The 27,441-nt window shown below is 39.5% G+C and overlaps 1 long non-coding RNA gene across 6 annotated transcripts; it reads right to left on the reverse strand.

Moving 5' to 3' along the window:
• Positions 1-1,672: 1,672 nt before the first annotated feature.
• LOC147756068 (uncharacterized) lies at positions 1,673-27,399 on the reverse strand. Of its 6 annotated transcripts, none has more exons than XR_015326803.1 (4): positions 27,277-27,399; positions 13,978-14,110; positions 3,245-5,471; positions 1,673-2,129 (listed from the first exon to the last, which is right to left on the reverse strand). It is a non-coding gene; the product is annotated as an uncharacterized LOC147756068 (long non-coding RNA). The 6 variants fall into 6 exon arrangements; XR_015326805.1 differs by lacking the exon at positions 1,673-2,129 and adding an exon at positions 2,136-2,375; XR_015326801.1 differs by lacking the exon at positions 1,673-2,129 and having other exon boundaries at positions 2,506-5,280; positions 5,403-5,471.
• Between the last annotated feature and the right edge of the window lie 42 nt (positions 27,400-27,441).

Raw genomic sequence — 27,441 nt, forward strand, 5'->3', positions numbered from 1 at the left:
TAGTGTTAATGCTCAGGTATTCGGGGCACTAAACGTACAAAGCCTAAAAGTTTGTGCTCCGAAGTAACAGATTGAGCACTGATTTTTGTGTCCTCACCGGTATCGTACGGTTAAACCCAGTAGCGTTTAACACGATGTAGTTTGAATGCAATTTTTCACGTGCTCATCCTTATGTCTGCCTGTCTCGGTGGGTATGCTTCAGTAGAATACAAGATAGTCTGCTCCGCGACAGGTATTCATCTCCTCGTTGCACCCCCCCCCCCCCCTCCTTTTAACTAAGCTTTTGGGTCGGACAGTCTGACACACAGACCCGACCCAGAAGCTTAGTTCTTGTAATATAGAGGAGATTGTACTCATGATGTGACTCTAGTGTGATGTGTTTGCCCACTGAACTTAGACATAGTTGATTATGTGCAGCAAGAAATCAGCCGTCTGAAACAACGTTGATTAGCAGTATCGGACCTAAAACTCACAATATCCATTTCGTGTGTTGGGTAACGGACGAAAGTTTATGTAAAGAAATCCAAAGCTAAATAAGCGCCACTTTAAATGTAACTAAGAAAGGATATTGCCTAATATAATTCTGATGAACAAAGTCAAACACGAGCAGCTTTCTTGCAGTTGCCTTTCTCATCTATAACTCATACCGAACCTAAAGCAAAAAGGCGTTGTTTTGGTCCTGGGGCGGAATAGCGTAACAGGTCGCTTTATGGGGCTAGGATTCGAATATCTGGACGCCACTGCTTAATAATTCAAAGGTGTCGCATATCGTAATTCTCAACAATTTAATGGAAGATAGCCTTCGCTAATTGTGGACGATTAGAAGGAATTATCGGAAACAATTGACCCGCTATACTAACTAACAAACAATACAAAATGCTTGTTTATCGCATACTTGGGGTGGAGCCACTCGTGTATATGGCTGGCCGTATACTAGACGAAAATATAATCTATAACACCAGCTAGCATGGCTGAATTGAAAAGCTACTGCTTTTCATATTCTACAAAGGTCTTTAGGTTTATATAGATACCTAGGGAACCAGCATTGTCTTATCCGATAGTGCGTTCTGCATATACGCGCACCTAAGCGGTTCTTTAAGTTGAATGAAATTCGCGGAGAAGGGCATGTCAAGTTCGCTGCATAGCCAAAAGAAGCTTGCATTGCGTCAACGCTTCTGACACGCGCGTGTTTCTTCGCTCTCAAGGAAATGAAACCTGGTCGCACGTGACGCGGCTGTATCGCAGGGTCCTAGTACCGGTGATTAGAAAAGCTAATCGAACAAGACGTACACGAACGCCTAACTCGACGTGTTCTCCTGATGAAAAAGCTATATTCGTAACATCGCTAGTAGTTCTCAGTGGTACTAAGTAAGATCCGTCCATTCTTTCCAAGAAATTACCCAAATACCGCGCCTATAGAAATGGCTGTTGGCGCTACAGTATCACGCGTCTGTGATCTAACATTCGATTTCTACAGAAGAAATTTCTTAGCGACGAAACTCTTGCACTGAGCAATAGATAATAGCTCTTGTATGACGGGTACCAATTTTTACTAGATTACAAACAGCAAGCTTATAATGGCTTAATAAACGTGGCTCATTCATAATATTGGATTACCACAGACACGCAGCATGTACGTGCAAAGCTTGAGTTGTTACATAAATAAATAATATTCATAGTAACCGTCGGCTTTATTCTGTACACGACTGAATAGACAGGTGTACAGGGGAACGTTGAAAACATTCCCGTAATTAATGAACACTAAAAACAGGTTCACGCCGGCTGTTTGTTCTTTCTGGAACTTTTCCTGTTCAAAAAGTGCCGACAACTCATCAACGGCAACCAAAATCGATTCTTGAAACATAACGAAAGGTATATAATCGTCTGCAAAAAACGTATCGTATATTTTTGATCTAGCCGAATGTTGTGACAAACTCGTATCGTAAAAGGTCCTGTGTCTCTTTTGTTGCCCATACGCCCCATAAAGTACGTATGCCCAATGCTGTTCCCGTTAACATTACACAGTCGAGTCTCTCTTTTGACGATACGTAGCGTACCTCCAAGCGACCTTCTGTCTGTGTTATCCAGTTACGAAAGTACATCAATTTGATCCGCTTTATGCTAGCCATCTTGAATGTAAGTAATCGTGCGAAAACAGAAATATAACCCAAATAAGCGCAAAGTACACTTGATCATCGTGCGTGAAATTATCTATTTGTTTTTTTCACACTGTTAGATAACAATAAAATATTTATGTATGACACAAAGGCCCTAGAGACTGAAGTATCACAACTGAAGCCACGTCGTGAGCATGTTTTTACCGTACATCTGCTGACTGAGGTGCTATTCTGTTTCCGAGCTCTTTATCCTGTAAGCTATAAACATGAAACTCACTTTACGAATCCTTTTGCGTCTTTGTAACAACAATAAACAGCTATTAAATACGTTGTTTGACAACAAATGTTTCACAGGTATCGTTTAGTAGTGTTATGAAAAAATTCGGTATTCTGTTTCAATAAATTTTATTTATAAGCCGACACCTGAGGTTTTTTGAAGTTTACGGTTCCACCATGTCGACCTTCGCCAATTGTAGCGCAATACATCAAAAAACATGGTCGTTTCATTTTGTATGTTAAAATCGAAAATACATTTTATAGAATAAATATATCTATAAATATGTGTGTGTATACTTTAACTGCATATTTATAAAATAAAATTTTGTCATTAAATGTTTTCTTTAAGTCGTTCCTGCTTCTATGCTGTAAACGGAAAGGTTAATTTAGCGATTTTGTTGAGAATTATCAATAGATAAAAATAATCTCAACACTCTACTGGGAACGAACCATCAGGAACGATAAGACAATCTTGATGTTTGTTTAAATCTAACAAGATAAAAAAAAATAATAATTTTTCCCTATCTCACAAGATATATTTCTTAACTTTCTGTTTATGAAGGCGATGCTCAGTACTGCCTGACTGTTTCTACGTTTATACTGCGCGAAACCAATCCATAAAACAGAAATATGGTCAGTTGTCTATATGGGAGTTGATATATCAGGACTATTTTTTTTATATCCATTAAACACTTTTAGCAGTAGGACCGAAGACGTGTCCTCTATCGAACGTTCTAAGTGCTCTGGCTAACAATCAAGCATTTAATTATTATGAACAGGGCAAAAAATATATCGTATCAGCGAAACAAACCAAGTACACAGTTACAGCAGCTCAATTTCAAAGAACTTACAAGTCGACCTAACTGCAAGTTCGTTGAACGTAGAACGCAAAAGAGTCTATTTGCGCATCGTATCCATATTGCCGATTACCAAAACTGTGGTTCTTTTGTTACCACTTTATGATGGCCTTCAAAGCGAGCTTACGCAGCGAACCCGAGTCGTAAAATGGATCCCAATTATGACGATGCTGGAAATATTTGCACTCTACTGTTAAAAAATATAGAAAAGTAAATATGCGTGAATACCACCGGACTATAGTACGTGCAATAGCCCAAAAAGGTTTTGGTTGACTAACATGTTCATTTCGGGTATCTCACACGTTCGCAGCTCGAGGAGGAGGACCTTGATCTAACCGATCAAAGCAGCTACTACCGAATACGGTAGAAAAACCAGTCCAAGTTACTTTTACCGGCACGTATCATAAATAGTGGCTTATATGTCTCCCTTATATGGGTAACTGATAACATAACAAAGCTTGCAAAATATGTCTTTACTGTTCAGATTTAATGCTTAATAACAACGTCGCAAAACGATGCTTTTTTTTTTTGTCCATACGTCTGTTTCTACGGCGCTATGAGGTTAATTGGGATCACTATCTGCAGCCTGAAGCTCCCTTGATTTCTGTGCCTCTTATTCAGGCAAAGCTGTCCTATTGTATATGTTACAGAATATGGCAAAACATAGCGAAATCCAAAGCAGCATTGTGAAACAATACTAAATAATACAAGTTTCGAGTGTTAACTATGTATTCGCGTCTACCTTTGGAAATGTAGCATTGATTCGTAAGTTTGTAGAAAGTTGCTAGTTGTCATCCTGTTCTGAACAACTACGATATGAAATGAAAATACCGAAATAAACTGATTTACTAAGCAGAAGTTAGTTGCAGCTTAGTAAAAGACGTTTCCCACGATTTACGATTAGGCCGTTCGTGACGTTTTGCTTATCGTAGCAAAACATATTTACACCCAGTTTACACGACAATGGTTATGGCTTACTATCTACATTTTAGCGCTCTTGCTAAGGTCTAGTGCTGGATAGAATTGTTCTGGCACCCTGTAAAAAAAACCCACGCTTCAAAACGGCGTGCGACGCTGATTGAATCTGCTCGGTTGACTGTTCGTACAGCAAAATACTAATTGTTATTAACGAATCTAATTCCTACTGTTTGTCTCCTATTTTGCAATAGGGATAACTTTATTTTACCGCACCAGAGGAGAAGAGAAAGCCCTCGCCAAAGACCAAAAAACTCGCACTCAAATAACGGCAGATTTCGAATGTCTTAAAATTGTTTTTAGAGACGAATGTAGTTGGTGAAGGGAACGGGCCCCTCTACTACCTACCTCTCTTCAATAAGGGTAGCCTTTCATCGGCAATATTGTTAAATTCATTCCGTTCCCCGTTATTTTGGGAATTAGTCCGTTTAACTAAACCCGCTTGTAACCCTGAGGGCAACGCGAGGCGGTCCATTCTGGATATGGCAACAACCTAGAATAGTTATATGTCTGTATAAGTGTCCCGTAAGTATGGTATATCGAAATGAGCTTGGGTCTTATTTCATTTGCCCGTGTTGTAGTTGGGGCTATAGTACTTTACAGTTGTTGGGGGAGGGCGGGATCGCGACGGTATCAGTAGACTTAAACGTTTGATCGATACATGGGGGGATAATTACTTGGAAATGGGATGTTGCAGTCTTGAGGAATTGCAGCAGTAGGTAAACTCTTTTCGTTCGGAAGCATGTTGCGTGGCAGTCTACGATTTCAACATAAATTGCAAGTTTCAACTTAAAACTGGAAACCTATGAACGTAGAGCGATGTAGAAATCTACCAAACGACAGAGAGAGAGGGATAGCATAATCTATTGGTATCGACCTAATGATTTTCGATTTCATCAACCCAACGTCAGCCATTCCATATCGTTAAGTTTTTCTAAGCTTGAAATCTTACTTCGGGATCGGTGCTATGAAAAGGTACGCTGTGCTTTTCTTTTGGTGCACGGCAAGGGAACTGCTCGCCGTAGCCACGCAGATGTTAGTAATACCTGAAAATTCTAATAAAAAAAAACTTGATTAAGCTTTCATTACTTTACCAGGTCGTCAACAACCTATTATTATTCCAATGGAATTTTCCGCAGGAAGTTGTTGTGGGACACTCCAGACTGGATATCATCACCTTCAGTCGTTAGGTCGTCACCTTGGCGTTGAAGTTCTTATACGGTTATGACCATAAACCTGCAATCACCTTTTATACCGTCAGAGATAGGAAGGTTACAATTAACAGTTGCATTTTGAGCCCTGTTATTAATAGGACAGATACAGAACTAATTGGCTTTAAATGAGCCTTCGAATTTGACCGTCATAAAAACATTTTCAAGTACAGGTATATGAGTTCCTGTAGAATGCGAAGGTCAGTCAAAGTCTCATAGGGAGCTCACGTCATGCCCTAGATAAAAACCAGGTTACATAGAAAAAGACTTTAGGACGGCTTATAATGGAGATAAATTTTAGTGTGTTGTCTGCCATTCAGGAAATGCATTCATCCGAAATGTTATTGCAAAATCTAGAGGCCGTTTTTGAGAGAAGAATATTTCTTGCCAATTGAATTGCTTAGATCAACCTCAACGATTAGCCTTTTGAGATTTTTTCCCGTTGTTTTTTTTCACTTTGCTACACCTTTTAAGGCCTTTTTTAGGCCCGTGATATTTTTTGGACTTCTAGCTCAAAGTTCTCAAAGATCCGCTGGATGCTTTGTGTCTGGCGCTGTCGGTTAACTAAAAAATTATTTGCAAATTTTTTGAGGGAATTTTGAAAACGATTTACGGATGGTTTAGGCTCCGAATTAGAGCCACCACTAAAATGAGTGGCGGTTACATCTGTCCGTCAAGCATGTCTTCCTCGGCACATATAGAAGAAGCTTATCGAAGCATTTGTTTTTATTTAGACACAGGTCTATGAATAAACGACATAAAAGACCTCAAACGTCTAAGTAACACTGAGTCACTATTTTGATAGCCACTTCACAAAGCTGCTCCTCTGGGTAGCATCGAAATGATAATATAGTAGAACTTTGTAAAAATCTTTTTCGTCGAAAAATGGTTGAATACAGCCACCCCAAAGCCTTTTGCTAGCTTCGAATTTAGTAGCAATCTGGTAATAACTGGCTATTTGAATTCATAGTTTACTACGAGGTCTTGCGAAATCGGTTTCAATAACGCATGATTTCAATTAAGTTGTCTGAATTTAGATAAATTGTACTTATTTATTCGTACATAACAGCTAAGGCGGTATCTTCCTAGCACAAAAAGGCGTCATAGTGTTATACTATTAACTATAATTCACGTCCATCATAAATATAAAGCAACAGTAGCAAAAAAAAACCATAAGAAAAACGTTGGTTTGCCTAGTGCCCAATTAGGCAAATTCTGAAGGTGATGTTGATAAACTTGTCACTTCGACAGATATCATCACAAATAAGACGCCAACATTAATGATTCCAATTATTAATTAATGGTTTCTGTGCAGACTCAAAAGGACATCAGTCAGCATTTAGTTTCTTGTGTGAATCCTGAAGTACTGCATCATCTATTTAAGAAGAGAGCACTATGTAGCCTAGAACTACCTGGATTTTCTCCTGTTTATTGCTGTGCAGCCCAGGTATTACTGGTCCTGTTACGATACTACCGAAGGTCACCCAAAAGGACGCTGCCCATGGCTACTAAAACTTCCGTGGACCAGATAAAACGTTGTTTGTTATCGTGACTACTACAGCTTGCAGTGCGTCTCATCTAGATACTTCTAGTTTTACGTCCGGTACCACCGTCAGGCATTCCATTGCACAGCTGGTTCTCACTCGCCACAAAACGAAGTGGGTCTGTCTACGCCTGCATCCAAACCCAAGCCACTGCGTGTCCCTAAGATTAGCTCCCAAATATATTACCTACTATACTATCACAAGGACACAGCACGCCTGATGCAAATTTCTATGCTATCCGTTGACAAACTCAATTGTAATTGTTTTTCTCCTCTAATGTTTATGATGACAATGATTTTATTTTACCACCCTACAGGAAAAGAAAAAGCTTTCAATAAAAATAGAAGGACGTCGCACCTAAACAACAAAAGAAGATTTCAGTCATTTTAAGGTCGTTTGTAGAAAAGTACGGAGCTGTCTAAAAGAACGGGCCTGTGTAATATTTACGTCTCTTCGATAAAGTATTCTTTCATCAGCAACGTTTGCTTACTTCCCTATTACATCGAAAATGTCCTCGTTAGTTGGACTCGTTCGTAATTCTGAGGGCAACGTGAAGCTGTAGCGTTGAAAAACCTAAAAACAAAATCTGGTTCCATAATGATTCTACGCTTATTTGCATTCTGACAAAGATGGGGTGAAAAATAGTTATGTTCTTTAGAGTGTTACCATAGCCGTACACATGTCGGAAACATGTGCTAAATGACTGAGCAAAAAGCACATGTTCCAACCTTCGAAAATCATTATAGAGAACCACAAGTACATTATTATTTCTAGTTAATTATTACTGTAGGATAATATTATTGCATACAGTAACCTTCCTCGATCGGTTCTTGTTTAAACACGAGATCAAGAACAAACGCTTTAAATCACGTACCCGTTAAAGTTTCGGACTGCTATTGACTACAGACTTCGCAACTTCGAAGTCACGACGGAACGCGTTCAAAAAAAAATCCAGTGTACAGTTTATACGCCACGTTGCGGCGTTCTTTGCCACATACTACAAATCCCTATTTTCCTAAAATCTTATCGGAACGCATATATAGTACATCGAAGTGCATTTGGGTGGTGGGTGATCTTTTTCCCTACGTTAATCTACCTCCCAGCATGGTAGTATCAGCAATAACATTTTTAAGTCCAGAGTTGTACGTGACGGTATCAACTGACGTTTAATCGGTGCATGTTGGAGATAGCTTCTTGGAAATGTTGCGGTCTTGAGGATATCAATATGAAAATCCAGCATGCGGACATTTCGACAATTCTGCGAGTATTGCACACTGTAAATTATCTCAAGACGCGTTGGAGTGAAATGTTTTTCCCAAAATGGCATTCGAGTTCATAGATGCTCTTGTGAACAGTGAATTTCAAACTTAAATTAACTTCATCTTCTCTGTTCCGTAATTCTTCGCGAATGGTTCACTGGAGGAAAAGTGCGAAGCTAAAATAAGCGTATGGACGTAAGAACGTAGAAATTCATCAGACTATAAAGAACGATCGCACAATCCATTGGTATCGACGTAATAATTTTTGATTTTACTAAGCTAGCGTTATCCAAACCCTTAATTTTTGAGGACATTTTTTGTTTTTTGACGCACTTTGAGAGAAGTACTTGCATATCTCAGTGACATAAGAAGACGTTGAGCAAGCTTTTATTACTTGCTGTCACCTATCTATTCACTATTGTCCATAATCATTTTTTCTTATCATATTAGAGTATTTTCATATATATTCGTATCTTTATATGTGTTCCCCTTAGGTTTTATCCAAGGCTTGTAATAAAGGAATCATTAGCAACCTATTACTCTAATGGAATTTTCCGCAGGACGTCGTTAGCGTCACTTCTGACTGGATACGATCACATTTAACTGTCTGGCTATCAATGTTGCGTAGCAGTTTTCATGACCATAAACATGCAATCACCGTTTATACCGTCAGCGATAGGAAGATTACAACATACACGTTACGTTTTGAGCCCTGTCAACAATAGGTCAGATTCAGAACCACTATCCCTTGCCAACTGAGTCGCCTAGAACAACCTCAACGATTAGCCTCTTGAGATTTTTTCCCGTTGTTTTTTTTCACTTTGCTACACCTTTTAAGGCCTTTTTTAGGCCCGTGATATTTTTTGAACTTCTAGCTCAAAGTTCTCAAAAATCCGCTGGATGCTTTGTGTCTGGCGCTGTCGGTTAACTAAAAAATTATTTGCAAATTTTTTGAGGGAATTTTGAAAACGATTTACGGATGGTTTAGGCTCTGAATTAGAGCCACCACTAAAATGAGTGGCAGTTACATCTGTCCGTCAAGCATGTCTTCCTCGGCACATATAGAAGAAGCTTATCGAAGCATTTGTTTTTATTTAGACACAGGTCTATGAATAAACGACATAAAAGACCTCAAACGTCTAAGTAACACTGAGTCACTATTTTGATAGCCACTTCACAAAGCTGCTCCTCTGGGTAGTATCGAAATGATAATATAGTAGAACTTTGTAAAAATCTTTTTCGTCGAAAAATGGTTGAATACAGCCACCCCAAAGCCTTTTGCTAGCTTCGAATTTAGTGGCAATCTGGTAATAACTGGCTATTTGAATTCATAGTTTACTACGAGGCCTTGCGAAATCGGTTTCAACAACGCATGATTTCAATTAAGTTGTCTGAATTTAGATAAATTGTACTTAGTTATTCGCACATAACAGCTAAGGCGGTATCTTCCTAGCACAAAAAAGCGTCATAGTGTTATACTATTAACTATAATTCACGTCCATCATAAATAAAAAAAAAGCAACAGTAGCAAAAAAAAAACCATAAGAAAAACGTTGGTTTGCCTTGTGCCCAATTAGGCAAATTCTGAAGGTGATGTTGAGAAACTGGTCATCCCGACAGAGATCATCATAAATAAGACGCCAACACTAATGGTTTCAATTATTAGTTAGTGATTTCTGTTCACACTCAGAAGGACATCAGTAAGCATTTAGTTCCCTGAATGAATCCTGAGGTACCGCATCACCAAAGGCTATCTGGGATGAGAACACCATGTAACATGGCACTGCCTGGATTTTCTCGTGTTTGTCGTTATGAGGCTAACTCAGGTATGACTGGTCCTGTTACGATGCTGTCGAAGGTCACCCAAAAGGCTGCGGCCCACGGCTACCAAAACTTACGTGGACCAGATAAATTGCCGCTTGTTATCGTGATTACTACAGCTTACAGCGCATCTCAGCTAGATACTTCTAGTTTTACGTCCGGTACGGCTGGCTCCCAGCACTAAACGAAGTGTATCTATGCCCGCATTCGAACCCAGGCCACTATATGTCCCTAAGATTAGCAACTAAATACGTGACCCACTACGTTATCACGGGAACACGGCACGTCTACCGCGTATTTCTGTGTCATTCGTTGACTGTCCGCGTAACAGAGCAGCTCTAACGCGCGGTTGTTTTCACGTGGACTGTTATTTTTTTTTATAAAGAATTCAAAACACTTGTTGACGAGTCGAGGGCGCTGCATGCTGCCGGTCTGTTCGTCTTAGCGTTTGTGCAAAAATAACATCAAGCGTCTCGTCGAGTGCTACGAGCAAGAAGCCGTCAAAATACCCATAACGTGAAGTACAACGCCGAATGGGGCTCGACTGGAATTCGGATGTTGTAAATGGGGGCATTTACCAAAATGCTAATAGAGCGTAATAATTATAGTAACTGATACAACCCGAAATAAACGGACCAGTGAAATAAAGCCAATAGTAGCAGAGCTAACACTGCCAATATGTGATAGACATTAATTTAGAGTAAGGGTTTAGAACATACACAGATAGGGAAATACTATTATTTTAAAATGAAAAATGATAAATCAAGCGGCCAATGTGCGTTCTCTACATTCTTTGTAGAATAATACCCTGAGTCAGCGTTTAAAGCGTTTGTGCTCTCGACAAGTTTGTAGACAACCTTGGAAATTCTGTGCTCGTCCAAGACGAAGCCAGCCATTGTGATGACTGAACTGGGCGATGGCATAAGGTAACAAGAAAAACACTAGGATTTCATGGTTAAGATAAGCTTTTGGAACAGTGTAATAATTAGACATTCAAAGCGGACGCTATCCGGCTACTAAAACGGTTCTTGCTTGAGATGGCCGCAGAAATGAATTTCGATTACAGTAAACAAGTAGCAGAGATCAGCTGGGTAAACGTCTGTAGAATACCTGGGCAGTGAGGAGGGGGCTATTTTTGTCACCTATGGGAAACGAACCCTGGAGCTTCGTTCGGTTTTTGCACCTATTTCTTAGCTTGCCTCGGGGCGCAATTAGTTACTACGATCATCCGTATCCGAACTTCTGAATGTGTTTAGCAATAGTTTTTTTTTTTTAAATCTAATAATGTCCGATTCCGACTGATGAAAATTCCGATGTTTCTCTAGTCGTTGCTACTCTTAGCCTCAATTGGGGACGATGTTTGACCAAAACGATGGCAACATCAAGCTAAGCAAATTGGCTGCATACATGACCGATACACAGGGTAATAGTTAATAATAATGGTTAATAGTGGAAGCAACATTCATATCAACTGAAAACATATATATATATATATATATCTATATATACGTTTTGGATTAGACAGATATAAAACGAAAGCTATAAGGGATTTTTGACGGCTCGATTTTTCGGTAGGCTCGGAGATCAAATGATGAAATAGCCTATCAGCATAACTAGCTAGACTGTAGCTAAAACCGCGACTTTAAATTGCCCTCGAATTTTGAACAAACCTATGGGTCACTCGACATGCCAAATATCCTTTTTTTTGCGCATCACCCAAGATACAATGTGTCTGCTTCGGATTCATGCAAAATAATCGTATTCAAGAGTAAACATTGCGCTGATACGAAAATATATCTATCCATTCATAACATTATGCCAATTATGGGTATTCTGTATAATGGCCCCGGGGAACGGAATGCGAAATAAGTGACGACAACCTTTTTTACACACAACTGAGCACTCATCGGACTGTAGTCCAGAGATTTGTTGGGAAGATCTTGTCTATCTGGACATGCCTCTTCTTAAGTTGGGAAGTTCCCCTTATTGGAATTGAATAATTAGTTGACAGATAGATAGAGGCGGAAGCACTAAAATGACACCGTCTTATCTGTCACTTCGTTTTCGCAATGTTTGATTGTCTAATGTAATATTCTTACCAAAGTAATCAACAACCTAGGGTTTCTATCTATGTCTTTTGTAAGCGATCTGACAGGGTGGTGTAACGGTATTGTGTCGTGGGTGTAACTTTAACTTGCCAAAGACATATTCTAGAAAGAAAAAAGAGACACCTTCTGCCTGGTGCATTTCTCCGAAGCGACAACGTCTACCGAAATAATTTCCTTGTATACGACAACGGTGCTATCGCTGAAAGGACCACTCTTGACGAGTGGTTCACTAAACCTGAAAACAGTATTCAGTATGACCCCGTTCTGCCCGTGCGTCTGAGTTCTCTGAAGGCACTTCCGAAAAAGACTGTCGACAAATCAGTAAAAATTTGCTGAGAAGATGTCCCTTGGATTTACATAGAAACCCGAACAGTTAATAACCAACAAGGATTTACGGCCGAATGCTCCCTTTTGCTCGCTACCGGGTTTCACGCGGCCACAGTGACTGATTCTTGCATAGGATCGTCTCTGGTCGTGGGAGGTCGTGTCTATACATCAACATAAACTGGAGATAAAAATGTGTCGCGTCAACCAGGCTATTTAAAAGAGAGAAATATAAGTTAAAATCATTCTGCTTCATGATAATGCAGGGCTGTGCACAAACAAGGTTTTTTTTTGAACTTTCATTCGAAGTTTTGTTGCACCTTGCATATTCTACTGACCTTGTGCCGATAGATTTTTGGCTTTCGTAACCTTACCCTCGACTCGAGTCAAAACTTGAAAACGCGAGTAGAAAATTCTTCGAGACGGAACCCGCTACCTTCCGGCGAAGGGGCATACATTATTTCGTGGAAACATGATCCAACGCCGTGACTATATAACATCGTAACTTCTTATTACAAAAATTGAAAATGTTCCATCCTCTACCCAGTAGAAGCACAGAAACTTTCGTTCTTCCACAATGTAATGCGCATATTTTGGCCTCTCTAGGATGACATAGCAATCCAATATGAAATTTATCGAGATTAGTTCTATCTACGGGCGACGCCATCTAAGACCAGCTTCTTTTAGCGACTTTTTTCCCACGAGTTGTCCAATTTACAATGACGACCTTCCGGCTCTGTTATTAGTCGCTGACTCCATTGATCACTGCGACACACAAAATGCGATGGCAACCATGCCAATGTTTTCGTAATTTGCGTAAGTGGAATTGATTACCTCCTGGCGTTCGCAGCTTGGACGGCACCGATGACAAGGGTTCACTGTATTGCATCATGGAAAGACAGTTTCTCCAATATACTGTTTGATAAAGACATAGGATAAAATTGTGCAGCAAGATGACTCCTTGTAAAAAAGAAATTCTCCGCATCCCTTACGTTTTGTATAACTCAAGCCGATAGCCCCCTCTTTCTTTATGACGTTTGGACAATGGTTTCACGGTTTCTAGCGACGTGTCACCATCATTGCGTTGCAAAACATTAGCAAACCTGACGAAAAAACAAAGGCCAACGCGCTGGATGAGATAGTTGGACCACTTTTACGTAGCTGATGAAAATCTAGAAACGATCCTTGAGCCTGTCGCCAGCTGCGTAACCAAACTGTGATATTCGAATTGAACACGTTCGCCTAAGAGATGACTAGTTGTTAAAGTAACAAAACCTGTTATGTCGTTACATACTTGGGTTTACAGCGTATGGAACGCAGCCTTAATTTTCCGTAGCTACAGACATTTGTATAACATAAATAAAATCAAAAGCGAGATACTATGCCTCAAAACCATAATCTAAATCATCCCTAGCTACGTACAAGTCTTCTCACCGAAGGCCATTTCCTACAATACAAGAACATGTACGTTAAATATGTGATTACCGGATAACGCCGTGAATGCGTTTCGTTATTTCGTATCAACGACACGAACGATCTCCGTAACGCTCACATGAAATCAAACGCGTGCCAGATGGTATCCATCAATGAATGGCTACTGGAGTTACTTTTCGATCGTCTGAAGAACAAAATTAGGGTACAGATATCTTAAAAAAAAGAATACGAAATGTGTGAGTGCAAAAAAAGTGACGGAAAAATATGTTAGCAATGAATAGAGCTACCTTACTAGAAGCTGCTAGTAGCTGGTTTAAAAGGATAACAAAAGTAAAAAGATAAATTATAGGCAAAATTTAATAGACTGGCGGATAGCATATAAGGTAAGAATAAATTTGTAATTAGAGAATATCTAAAGAAGTTTTTCGCCTTCTCGGCTCTCAGCGGAAAACTTCATCGATAATATAGTTCATTTCATATCTCTAGTAGTATAGATGTGATGTAAGTAAAATCGATACTTATGCGTAACACTTCCGAGGTCTATCAACGCTTCAGCGTCAACAAAGTCTCCTCCTTGCTGTCTACTATGCTTTCACGTCATATCATTCATAACTATCAATTCAATTGGGCTCGATGTTTGGCAGGAAATTATATCGTGTTGTACACTTCAGTATATGAAGCAATTTTTCTTAAACCCAATTTTTGGGCGAGTGCGTCGACCACGCTAACGTTCATGATAAAACCAGCCGGGTCTATTGTGGTACGGAACGGAAGCGACATTTCGTAAAGATACCCCAGTGCAATGACTCGTCAGGTGTCTTGTTATACGAGCTGTGACAGTGGTTTATCACCTGCGAAGAAGAGCTTTTTTCTGCAAAAGGCTTGTGTCTAAAGAACAATGATACTATTAGGGAGTTAAAACGGATCTGGATGTCTAGTCGTACTTCTCGATCAACCGAGTTTAGAGACGAACTTTGTTAGAAATTATTATATTACGTTCTTGCGCTATCGCAGCGGGAACATGGAACCAAGGTTTTCGGTTGGGCCCATGCAAATAAACGCGTTCCACTTGTAAATTTGTTAATTATCATTAAATATCAAGCATCTTCAAGCCCAAGGCTCCTTGTTGTTATATTATAGGCCTATTCGCAGGTAGTAGCTAATTGTAACGTCGCTAATACGCGACGAGATGCTTTGACAATGGGTAACATGGCGCACTGGAACTCGCTATATATATATATATATATATATATATATATTACAAAAAATGTGGCGGGGCACATAGCAAAGCAGCGTGTGCTACACTCGGTGTATCGCTTGAAGCTCTATGATTGTAGAATACATCCATAGGATATCAAACAAGGACGTCAAAAAAGGTGGGTGCAATCATTTACAAGCTTCTAACTTGAGCTTGCTTACAATATACAACATTCGTCTATTGGTTGCTTGGACTAGCCCGTTTTTAGGCTATGCGCCATGCATACCTGAACTGACACAACCCGTAGTGATGCTACGCTCAAAAGGTTATGCTTAATTTTATAAATGTAAAAATTTCCGATCAACTTTTTAGCAAATCTGTTTTAATTAAACTAATGAAAGTTTTTCAAGCCCTTTACTAAATGGCAAACATTGTTCGGATTCTGTAACATGAGTAGATTCAAGCGTACTTTATATAGAAAGACCTAGCAAAACCACTGTAGATGTACCTTGAATCATCCCACAAGCAGCCAAGTAAACGTCCATCAGCCAAACAGGTGACAAAAGCATATAGTTGTCTCTTACTGCGATACCAAAACAACCTTGGATTAGAAATTTACGTGAACGCAGGATGGACATAACGGGATCTCCCCAGTGTACATTAGTGATTCGGGGACGTCATTCGCTATTCTAAAATACAAACATTTTCACAGTCATATCAATACCATCGTCGCTTGTTTTTTTCCCCCTCAGCTTCTTCATGTTGCCCTTTCCCTCGATTTGTCTTTCTGAAAATTTGCATGCGTCACGAGCGCGTAGCCGTCTGCTCATTATCCTGATTTGCTCGACTGCTCGTTTCCAATTTTGCCGACAGGCTGGCCCGCTAAACATCTCCGTTCTTTCTCGCCGAACCAGCGTTACTGTCGTCACAGGCTACTCCGCAAGAGTCATCCGTTCCTTTGTCTATATCCGCCCGCTGTATGGGGGACGTGTGAGCGTCAGAATCTCATCGGCGGCGTCGACCACACTGCGGATTCGTCATGCTATGGCTGTCCAAATGGACACGCCATAATAGGATCCGTGTCAGCCATTCACACAGATAGGCCAATAACACGTCCAGGACCTCTTAGCCCAGCGGAGGCAGCAGCTGCTAACCGCATGCGCATCCTCCTGCCTCACCTACGTGGCGAGCGACGATTGCTCTTGCTCCCATCTCTTAATAAACTCATACACAGAGAGCCAAACGTTGTTGACGTAGACAAGAGCCAACACTCGCCATTGCTGCTGCGGCAGCTTCAGCCGGCATGCATCCACTGGGAGGAGCCAGTGGCGGCATCCAGCTTCTCAGTTTCACTCGTCGTCGATTCGTCGTTGAACAGCTACCTCCCGTGTTTTGTTAGTTTTCCCCTAGAGCCGCTTTTTTTTCGAGAGATTGTGGAGTTATATTGAAAATACGTTTATAACATTAGCCACCAGCGCTCGTAATGGCAGGAAACAGCAGCTCGAACGGCAGGGAAGTATTGTCGCAGCGCATAAAAGAAGACAACAACTAATTCTACCGCGCAGAGCCAGCCACACATCGCAGCAACTGTCGTGGATTAGCCACAGTACGAGCCTTTCTCGTAGCTGTGGCCGTTGACAACGGCATTGTTGTTGTTGTTGTTGTTGTTTTTCGTCCGCTTCCACTAAACTCTTCGCGCTGGAGGCACGAAGACGCTCTCGATTGTTGTGGGCTGCGGAGAGGTGTCGCATGCGTGCGCGCGCGCGCGTGCGTGCGTGCTCCTGTTCGTGGCACAGGAGTCAGTCCGACGATTTGCATGACAGCGGCATTTACCACTACCGCTGCTATTGCCTTGGTTTCCGTCACGACTGGAGTGATCATTGTTGCTTTGGCTGTCCGCGCTGCTACAGACATCGTGGCAGTTGAAGTCGTTCACGCTACAGCCAACTTATAGATAGCGACGTTGGGGTCCGTTGGAAATTTCCGCCGAGAGTGACATTGCGAGAGAGTTCTGCTATTACGCTCAGTCAACGATAGAGCACCTAACGCTATACACATTGTTGCTAGGGGTGCATCACCACTTTGACTGAGACATTTGCTGTTTTTTTTTCACGGATATATATATATATATGTATTTGTCTCTGGGAGTGTAGCAACAGAAATTTTTGCATATGTTAAAAGTGTCGATATATGCTCCGCTAACTTTTAATAAGCCTTAATACTTGACAAAACTTATAAATCTAAGCCAATGGTTACTCACCGTCAAAATATTTCATTGATCCGCAAATAGCTTTACATAATGCTATTTAACCAAATGACCGTCCATCGAACGATATAGGTAAATATCGTTCCATTAACTTGCCGCTCAAATGCGCCCTATATATAAAAACTCCGCAAAATCAAGTTTTTAACTGATAGTAGACCCAAAATTTTAAAAATACAAAAGTTTAAATTGGCTAAAAAGTTCAAGACAAAGAAAACAAAACGGAAAAAAAGTACAAAAGACGGAAGAATATTGGGCTTACTTGGATGGCCCAATTGATGATCGATACGAAAAAAAGCAGCTGATTTTTGTATCGGAAATTTTGGATTATCTAAGGTGGCTTTCGATAACAGTTAGTTTTCGCTTAAATTTCGGCTGCAGGTTTGTTCATATCCTTCTGAGAACGAGCTTCCATCAACAAATACCGATTCAGAAAAGCGCATTCGTACATGGCACAGCAAGCGATCACTAGAAGATCTGATACTGATTTAATCGGTGTGCCCTTAATATCAGAGACCAATACTCGTGAGTAAAGATAGGTGGCCTAGGAGGAGCAGAGCTTGATGTGCAAATGTTGATCATGTGTAGAAAAATTACATAATAATAATACATTTTGAGACATAATTAAGGTAAACAATTAATTTGGCGTCCTCCCTTGGGCGTTAGGATCGACTATTGTATATTTGAATGACTAATTCCAAAAACATTCGTAGCTATTATGGTTGTCTCTGAATAATAGTTCTATCTGAATTGGCCGCTGTCAGTATTACCCCACACAGACTCAATGTCTAGTTGTACGCGAAACACTGCTATTTTACACAAATCCAAGTACAAAAGACGATTTTTCTACTGTATCCGTCAGTTTGTATCAACTTCGAACCCGTATTGTTAAGGATGTTTATAACACAGCCATGACACTCCTAGTATTCGTTTCTACATAACTTCACCATTTTCACCCCATGCTTGACCCCTTTTACAAAGGGAAAAACATACACGTGCAAAGTATGTTTCAGTGGCTTCTTTTAAATATCAGTTGATTATCTAATTTGACCTAATTACAATAGCTAATTGTGGCCACGTACATCTCGAGTCGCAAGCCTTGAAAGGAAATGCTGTACACCATAGTCATAGTTCTTCGCTTCTAATCTTATTTTCCAGTTAGTTTCATTCACTGTTTCCATTTATCTACTTCTTTAATTGTTGCAAACATTCGAAGTAGGGAAGCACGCCAGCTTGGACAATGTCAGATACCGACTCTGAATGTGGATGCATAAATTACTTGCCTAAAAATATCGCCTGAAAATATACTAACATTCAAACACCTCATGAGCAACACTAACGTTGGTTCAATAACATAAAAAAAAAAAAAACAAAAATGTTCTTAAAAAAACGAGGCATGTGTATGAGACAAACATTCAAATCAATAAATAAAGCTCCGGCGATCGTACGTGACTATGTGTCGAGGTGCATTCTGAACGCGGTTAGTTTTCCTTATTTGATTCCATATCATTTTAGCTATTTTAGGGAACCGTATCATAGTCATGATAAACTTGATATGTTGAAAAGAACGCGAAGCTGAACGCTTCCAGCAGATTCGTGTCAAAAGGTGTTACGAAGCCAAGAAATACAGCAACTAGATTTAAATAGGAGTGGATCGTAAAGGAATATCATAGGCCTTTACGAGAGCGAATAACAAACGTCAATTGAGCTTTACTGTTAAACCGTTTTCGGTCATGCGCGTAGTTCAATGCATAACTTACTGTGATGGTTTCATACAAGAAAGACCTCAACAGAGCTCCCTGCTGGCATCACGAAAGGTATCTATAAATTGCTATGTTTGGAAATAGAAAAGTAATTGTTTTTATGGTACCAAATAAGAAAGGAAAAATATCAACGCCAACGAAATGTTTGATCTTGAGTTTTTTTTTTAAGTATATTGTACACTAAAAAGTAAGCCCATTAAATGGACGGTTTTGTGCGCAGATATCATAAAGATCACAACGACTGCATAATTAAAATATTGAAATTTATCATCATCAAACCAGAATTGACTGGATGCGAATAACCCTCGTAGATTCTTCATTTTTGACAATATATCATTTAGAGCTTGGTATACCAAAGCCATTTCTGGGAACTGGCATTAATTAAGGACAAACACTTTGAAAAAAAAAAATAGCAATTCTATCGGTATTACATCCCTACCTTTTAATTTCTCCCTAGTTAGCAGTACTGTCCTCTAAATGGTTCTTGTTTGTTCCCTACCATAAAGATTATATACAAATTTATCATTTCCTGATATCTTTCTGCTGATGTTTCCAATCCAATGTAATCAGGGCATCAAAACATTATTTCAAAAATTAGCTCTGCGGTATAATGCAGAACGAAAGCTATCATCAAAAGTACTATCAATTAGAAAGGAATTCACTTTTCAACGATTTTTTTTTTTTTTTAATAAAATTTTAACTATTCATTAGTAGTGCGCTCAGAAGTCAGACGTCCTAATTAGATGCTTCTGGGGATTGTTTGTAATGATAGGATCTGTTGCCAAAGAATGGATAACAGGAATAGTTATTCCACTTGATTGCCCGATCTGAGGCGCCATCGTACAAAGACAAACTCAAGTACTTTTTCTGACGAAATCCGCTAGTACCTTATACTGCACTAGAAACTCGGAGCAGTTGTATTATAACCAGCAGAATCAGATATTAATTCCATAGTAGCAGTACTTCGTGGAAAATCGTGTTTCTTTACTGAATTTACGAACAAAAGGTTAGATGTTCAGATTCGAAACCGAACGTACACGCTTAGTTTCGCGCTGGAAGATGACCGTCCAAAGTTAGATAATATATATATTTAGGTAGATTAGAAAAGAGATATCAAAAAATTGATCTCGACCGATTTATTATATGTTTATATATATATATACATTATTGTATTGTACATTATACAGTATTATATATATATATATACATTTTATCTAGTATAGATTTTTAGTCACACGTTTATCGATTTAATTCATCGTAGAATCCCAGACCAGTCGTTTCGAAAAAACGTCGTACGTTGAAACCTTTTTGAACGAACTTATCAAACAACTGAATACAAATAGCACTACGACGTACTCGACCTGTGAAGAAAGGAACATATATATATATAATATATATATATATATATATATATATATATACGAAAAACGCTTGTCACCAGTTGATGCTACAAAAAGGCCTAAGCGAAACACCTGTTATCGGTTGTCTCCTGTCACTCATTCGCCGTAAATATTACTAAGCCGAAATCAAGTACGTGTCCGAAAACGTTCAGTGTCACATAAATTGTGACACAATTTCTTATGCACCGTTTTATGCAAACTTCTGATACGCCTTTATTGTTTAGTCAGGTTATTGCTCATATTATTACCAGCTACTGGGTCTAGCCGGATGTCTATATATTGTATAAAAAAACGAAACCTTAAAAAAAAATGCACCTGAGATGTGTCAAATGCTTCAGAGAGCATCCTCATTAAATGTTGCTTTACCCTTCGCCAGTACATCACAAAATAATTGTGTCCAATAAGGTGAAGGGAAAGTATAAACTACCTTTTCGAAACCCGACTTTGAAAGGATAAAATTCGCCGAAATCGTCAGGTATCTCCAATACTGATGGCCGGGTAGGCATTTCATAAACCTTATTATTATGTTTATGCAAGCGTGAGGTATAAGAGTCAGTAATGACGAAGTGTAACACGATACTGCTACGATAGCAGATCAACGGGGAATCTTGCAGGGTACGGTCTATACAATTATCGCCATGTTGGGGGCACCGAATTCAAATCGATTGAACCTTGGTGAAGAACCTCAAATATAGAATGGAAACCGCGTCAAGAAAACGAAATAATCAGGTGAGCGCTATATATATATATATATATATATATATAAATAAAAAGCGCTATATTATTTATCGCAATGGCAGTTGCACACATTCAAGCCTAACGACCATTTAACTAACCTGTACGTTCCCATCCATAACATCCTGCCCTCTAGATATGCCCCTCATGAGAAATGAATCCGAGTCGAACCACACTAGGCCAAGAGTTTGTACGAAAAGCAAACACCCAAAAGTATGCGATGGGTACTTTAGCATTTGGAAAACACTTAGTATCGCGGAGTTTGATACAGCCGCCGGTACATATCACCAGGTAGTCCTTTAGCGTGTTTTATTCTGAGTCTTACGTTTACAATTGCGGATTCTGAGCTATACGCCATGCCATTATTTGTTTTTACGTAGAATTTTCCTGGAATGAATCGCGCACGACTTTCCCTCTAGGCAAGTCGACCTTATCGGTGTCCACGACATCAGTGAAATCTACAATTAATAGGTCGCTACGCTTGGTGTTGATAAGCTCCTCCATTGCTTCGGAATAAATATTCTGTCCCCAAAAAGTAGTAACGTGTCTACATAGGCTCGAAGAGGATGAATCAGTTGTCACTTGTGCTAAATCGATCAGTCGCCGTCGCTCTCGAGAAAAATACAAGGAAGTGTACGATTACAAGCTTCACACACGCAAGCGACACTGACCCGTGCGAATGTTAACTAAAGTCCTACTTTGGTTTTCAAAGTATAGAGATCCGGTATCTACATATTTTGTATAACAGGCGTCGCTATTGCTATGACCTAACAAGAATAGCAATATATGCTATTCTTGTTAGTGTAAACATAACAAGAATAACAACATATGATAAAATTTCTAACAGCGAAAAGCGTTAAGTGCTCCAACATCTCTTCTAGTTCAGTACATGAAGTGCTTGGTAAAGTTATTTAGTCTGCGTAGTTGGTAGCGCTCTAAGAAGCTACAGACCTATCTAAGATAGTCGTCTTCGACAACACACATAGGATGTGCGGCTTATTTCAATGTTTTTGATACTAAAGTATAATAATAATGCCGTTAATGAAAACATGAAAGTTTAACACTGCATGTAATAGATACGCGTGTTGTTTTCCCTAATAAAATAGGGCTTCGAATTTACTTATCGGATGGCACGCCCTGTTAACGTCTCTTTGCAGAGCTTTGATACCCTAGGGTCGACGACGAATGACGTTAACGCAAGGGTCTCCTCGTCTGCGTTGAAGGAACGATTTTTACTGTAATCGTTCTTAATATAAAGGTTGCTATTAAATCTGCGCGTAATAAGACCGTGTAATAACTACTCATGTAATATATATATATATTACATGAGTAAAAGGAGTTATTAGTGGGCACCGGTTTATTGCGAGAAGGAAGATCCTATAGGTAGCATTACTCTCGTGTTCAGACCAAGCCCAGTTACCAATGATACGAAGCCATGGAGACATGAGGGACTTTTATACTATAAAAGTTCAGTGTGCCTGGCAAATTCATTAATGGACAGCTGTGCTTTAGTATTAAATTAAGAAATTTCAGCACCTTTCTGTATTTTCAAGAATCGATTATATGTGATGTATTATATAGTATAAGAGTAAACTATTGTAAAAGGTGACAATCCTACGCCATACTGTGACGAATCTATCCGTCTGAGAAAATTCACAACCATGCAGGTCACGACAAAAAAACTTACGTCGAGGCCTTCACAAACTGTACTACGCCGACTGAGTATTTGCTCTGCGTTTTTATTCTGCAATAAAAAAAAAAATAACTTAAAGACGGTTGGAACCCGTTCGTTTGAAAAGAACGTCTTTCAGATACAATTCTATTTTATTCTTCCAATTTAAGATACTACTTTCAAAGAGAAGTAGAGTGAACCTCATGTCATTTTGTTCCTTTTCCCTTAAATTTTATGTATTGTAACTTCGGCACAGCCTGGCGCAGTTATGCTTTTTTGCCTCTTAATGATATCGCTGTTACAGTGCTTTAGTCTAGAATTATGAAGGCATGTTAAGATTGTATTGACGGTGCTTGCGAGATCCAGTCTTGAAGGAAAAAAGACCGATATAAAAAATTCGACATATATATATATATATGCAACAATGCTTTTTCCCACGAAGGTAATGTGTTCTTTAAAACAGAGGAGATACCTTAGTAATTGTTACCTGGCTCCCTTACCTTCGGTATGCAAGCTGCCAAAGCTCGCAGGATAATGCTAGCGATACTGACATCAAAATTTTGTCCAATGGATCAGGTAGTTTTTCGCCATAGATGTGAAATCTGGTTTTATGGCACTTCGACTGGCCTGAGGCATATTTTCATGCGAAGGCACAAGGGGGCTCAGGACACCCCAGTGCGATAGAGCTATCGACATGTATAGCCACATACTACTGAAGTCTAAGTTGTACAAGAAGAAAACAAGTACATCAATTTTTCTATAAACTGAGGTTCATCGGACCAACGCCTGTTCTTTGCTATTATACCGTAGCAGGGGCGCGCATTCGGACTTTGGTCTCGAGACATTGAAGAACAAAGTCATTAGTTCCCACTGCACTCATGTTAAAATGACATTTAGACGAAGTCAACGAAGGGCATCTGCCCCGAGCGTCGTTGACTACGATTTCGGCAGGTTCGCTAGGTACATACCAACAAGACTCTGCTCATAAAGCATACGACTTAAACTGGATATACGCTAATACATACTCAATACGTTTCATAATAATCTACTTATATGTACTTCTTTTCTATATACAGTTACTGAGACTTAGATGGATTAGAAACTGACTTTACAGAACGTCTAATTTAACCATTAAAAACATACAAATTTCATTTACTCAATGACATATTTTTCGGGCCAAAAGAGCTGTAACAAGTAATAAGAGTATTATGTTCAATATATAATTGTTACTGATTATTATTCAATTTGTCGTACAAAATTCTCTAGCTTCGTAATAAAGCTAAGTAAATTAAAAATGACATTACGAAGGGTATAATAGTCTACTGCAGGATAAGAAGGTTGCCGCGATATTGGGCCATCGGCAACTGAGTACGTGATTCATCTGCAATCTTTTGGGCTTACAACACGACGAGGTCGGGGGGCTGCAGCCAATAAATAAGATGTGCAAGTTTCAAGTTTACTTTTAAAGGTAACAGAACGCACGTACTACGGCGAGTGGCATTTAGAATACATACATGGTGAGTTCCACAGCACCACTCTGCGTCGGTGTGAAAATCTTCCTCGGCAGTTACTGTTATGTTGAACGGTGTCGAACGAGTGAGCATTTATCAATAATGAATTACTATGTTTGAATCGTCATCTAGCATTAATATTTGGTAGACACCTGAATTGATTCAAACTCTTCTCCGCCATCAAACAAATGTGTTGTAGAATGACGAGACAAGTTGCTGCCTACAACTCTGCATGGAAAATTAAGACTATTTGCCGTACTGTACAGTTTACTCTACATTATCGTACATTTTATAAAGATGGTAATAGTCTAGCATCAATTTATTTGAAGTTCTTAAAAGGCACACCTCTTACTTGCCTAATGGGAGTCCTTTATCGATGTTACAAGCGCATCCGACGTTTCTTCGTCATTTAGAACTGTATAGCTTTTGAATTAATTGAGCTATACTGATATTTTTTCAATATTCAGAGGTACTCTTCTTTATTTTTTTGCGGCTCACCTGAGCGTTTTGACAGGCCCAGTACAGCCATATATCTCTCTTATGTATATGATAGGCTAGATCAGCTGTTCCATTGACTATCCCATAGTAGCAAACGTTCTTCGTATCCATTGCAAGTATTGGTATCTTGTATATGGAACCTACTCGACACCGCTATGCAATTAATGTCATTCTTTCGCTTAGTTCCTCTCCGGCTTTCGATTATCATGCTTCGTCTATGGCGGTCGTATGTACTACAAATGTTAAATTAGTTTTTTACGAGGTTTTTTAACGTTTGTACATACGATCACCATAGACGAAGCATGGCTCAATCTCCAATCGAAAGTCATTGAGTATTCTCGACCGTAGTACAAGACTAGCCATCCGCTTAAGTATTATGTACGGCATAAGATGGCAAACATTTTTAGAATTAAGAGCTATGGAAGGTAACAATGAATGTGTTAAATTTCGTGCGAACAACAGAGATCTAAGAATCGGGTAGCCTGATATACTTAACATTCGAATATTGTCGCATGTAAAATTGCTTTTGTAATATTTTCATATTTGCATATCTTTATGCATATTTTTTAATGAATAGAGAGTGTCCCGAAATGTTATGTTACACAAAAAAAAATTCCGATTACATCGAATATATCGCAAAGTTTGAATTGACCGCTCCAGTCAGGCCAACGATAGATATATGTCATTGTTGTTGTCGGATGGACCCCGGTCTGTCCGAATAATTACCAAAGTTTTGTTTATGGACATTATTAAGCATTGTATTGACCAGAGCGATGAACGTAATTTACGCTAGCACGAAAAACTATAGATTTTGAGCAAAGAACTAAGTCGGATTGCCTTGGCTCGTGCCGGTTCAGAAGTAATTAATAATTTTCGTAACATAAATCGGTTTATCCTCATGAGGGTGGAGATGATAATTTCTGTTCACGTGAGCATTTTCTTACTTCAGAGCATGAACTACTTCAGAACCGCCACGAGCCAAAAGCGATCCGACTCTATAGCTTTTCAGATATGGCAAATTACGGCCATGATCGTTCTGATCAATACACTGCCAATAACAATGGGCTGTTGATTCACGGACACAACGTACATTTCATGTTAGGCCATACTGAACTCCTAATTTGAATATTTTCAGTATAATCGGTTGCTGGCGTAGATCATTTTTAAAATATCCCAACACAAGGCCCATTGGCGTCAGGTTTAGGAAATAAGCAGTGTATTCCGTAAGACCTTTGTCCCACTTATCTGCATAAGAAATTGTGCATCCTGCACACATTTGTGAACTACCTTTCTTTGGTCTGGACTTCTCCAATTCTAACGGCCTAAAAAGCAAAAGGCAGTTAACGTGCCGCTGATGACAAGCTCAAGACCACTGTCTTATATACTCATGAGGTCCTTAACTCGTCTGGTGAGGCTCGCTATGTCCTTGATTATCAAGACAGGAGAAATCGCGGAAAATAACAAAAAAATTATTACTGTTGAGGCCCCATGGCGGTTTATTCGATTTCACAGGACAATCAGCGCGGATCACAATACCTCATGCTACAGTATAGATTCTGTACGGAAGTCTAAGCGTAATTAGCACACACAAATGCTTTTTTTTTTTGGTGGTTTACTTTGTCTAATATGTTGATTCAGCCCAGGTTTTATAGCACCAACGACATCACACATCCCGTATCTAATCACATCATTAAAGACGTGCAAACATCTAATTAAAGAATGCCCTAACTGTTTGATTGTAGAAATCAACCCTTAGATTTTGATAGACTATTGATAAAACTATTAGATAGAGAGACAAAAATACCCGCGAATTAAATATAATCACAAATCTCAACCGTTGGCAAAATTACGTATCTCATAGTGAAGCAGCAGTCTTCGTACCAGCTTGTACCCGATGAATCATATGGTTACCTTCTTTCGTTAAACGTTCTTGCTTGTCCGATAAACCAAGGTTCATTGAGACGCTTGGCTTGTTGGACATTACCCATTAGAAAACGCTAAGCCCATGTCATACGAGAAAGCCCTCGATTACGATGAAGTAAACAGTTAAAGTCAATCCTATCTCTCCGAGGGCACACAAATTTCGTTGCCTTCGTTTTTCGTATTTTTATTACAAGTGCGTTTGCACATACTTATGTCTGCGACCATGTTGCAAAAGAAATACGACGCCATTGCAGATTGATCATCCGGGCAGCACTCTTTGTGGGTGCGATAAAGCGATGCACCATACCGTCTTAGATGTTAGCAAAAACGTTCAAAACTACAACTGATCCGCAACTGTAGAAAGAACTCACACTACCGTTTACTTACTAGTTAATCAAGCAGATCTGAAGTTCTGTTTCGTTGGTCACGCTGTTTCCTGCTATCTATTGCCCGCGCAAAAATGTCATTAGCTGGGTTTTGCTTGCTACCGTCTTCAATCCGCAAGGTGGCGCTGTTCGCGTCACTATAGCAACGAAGAGGTTTATTTAGTTG

The sequence above is a fragment of the Varroa destructor genome, unplaced genomic scaffold (assembly GCF_002443255.2).
Source record: "Varroa destructor unplaced genomic scaffold, Vdes_3.0 BEIS01000004.1, whole genome shotgun sequence".
NCBI lineage: Eukaryota > Metazoa > Arthropoda > Arachnida > Mesostigmata > Varroidae > Varroa > Varroa destructor.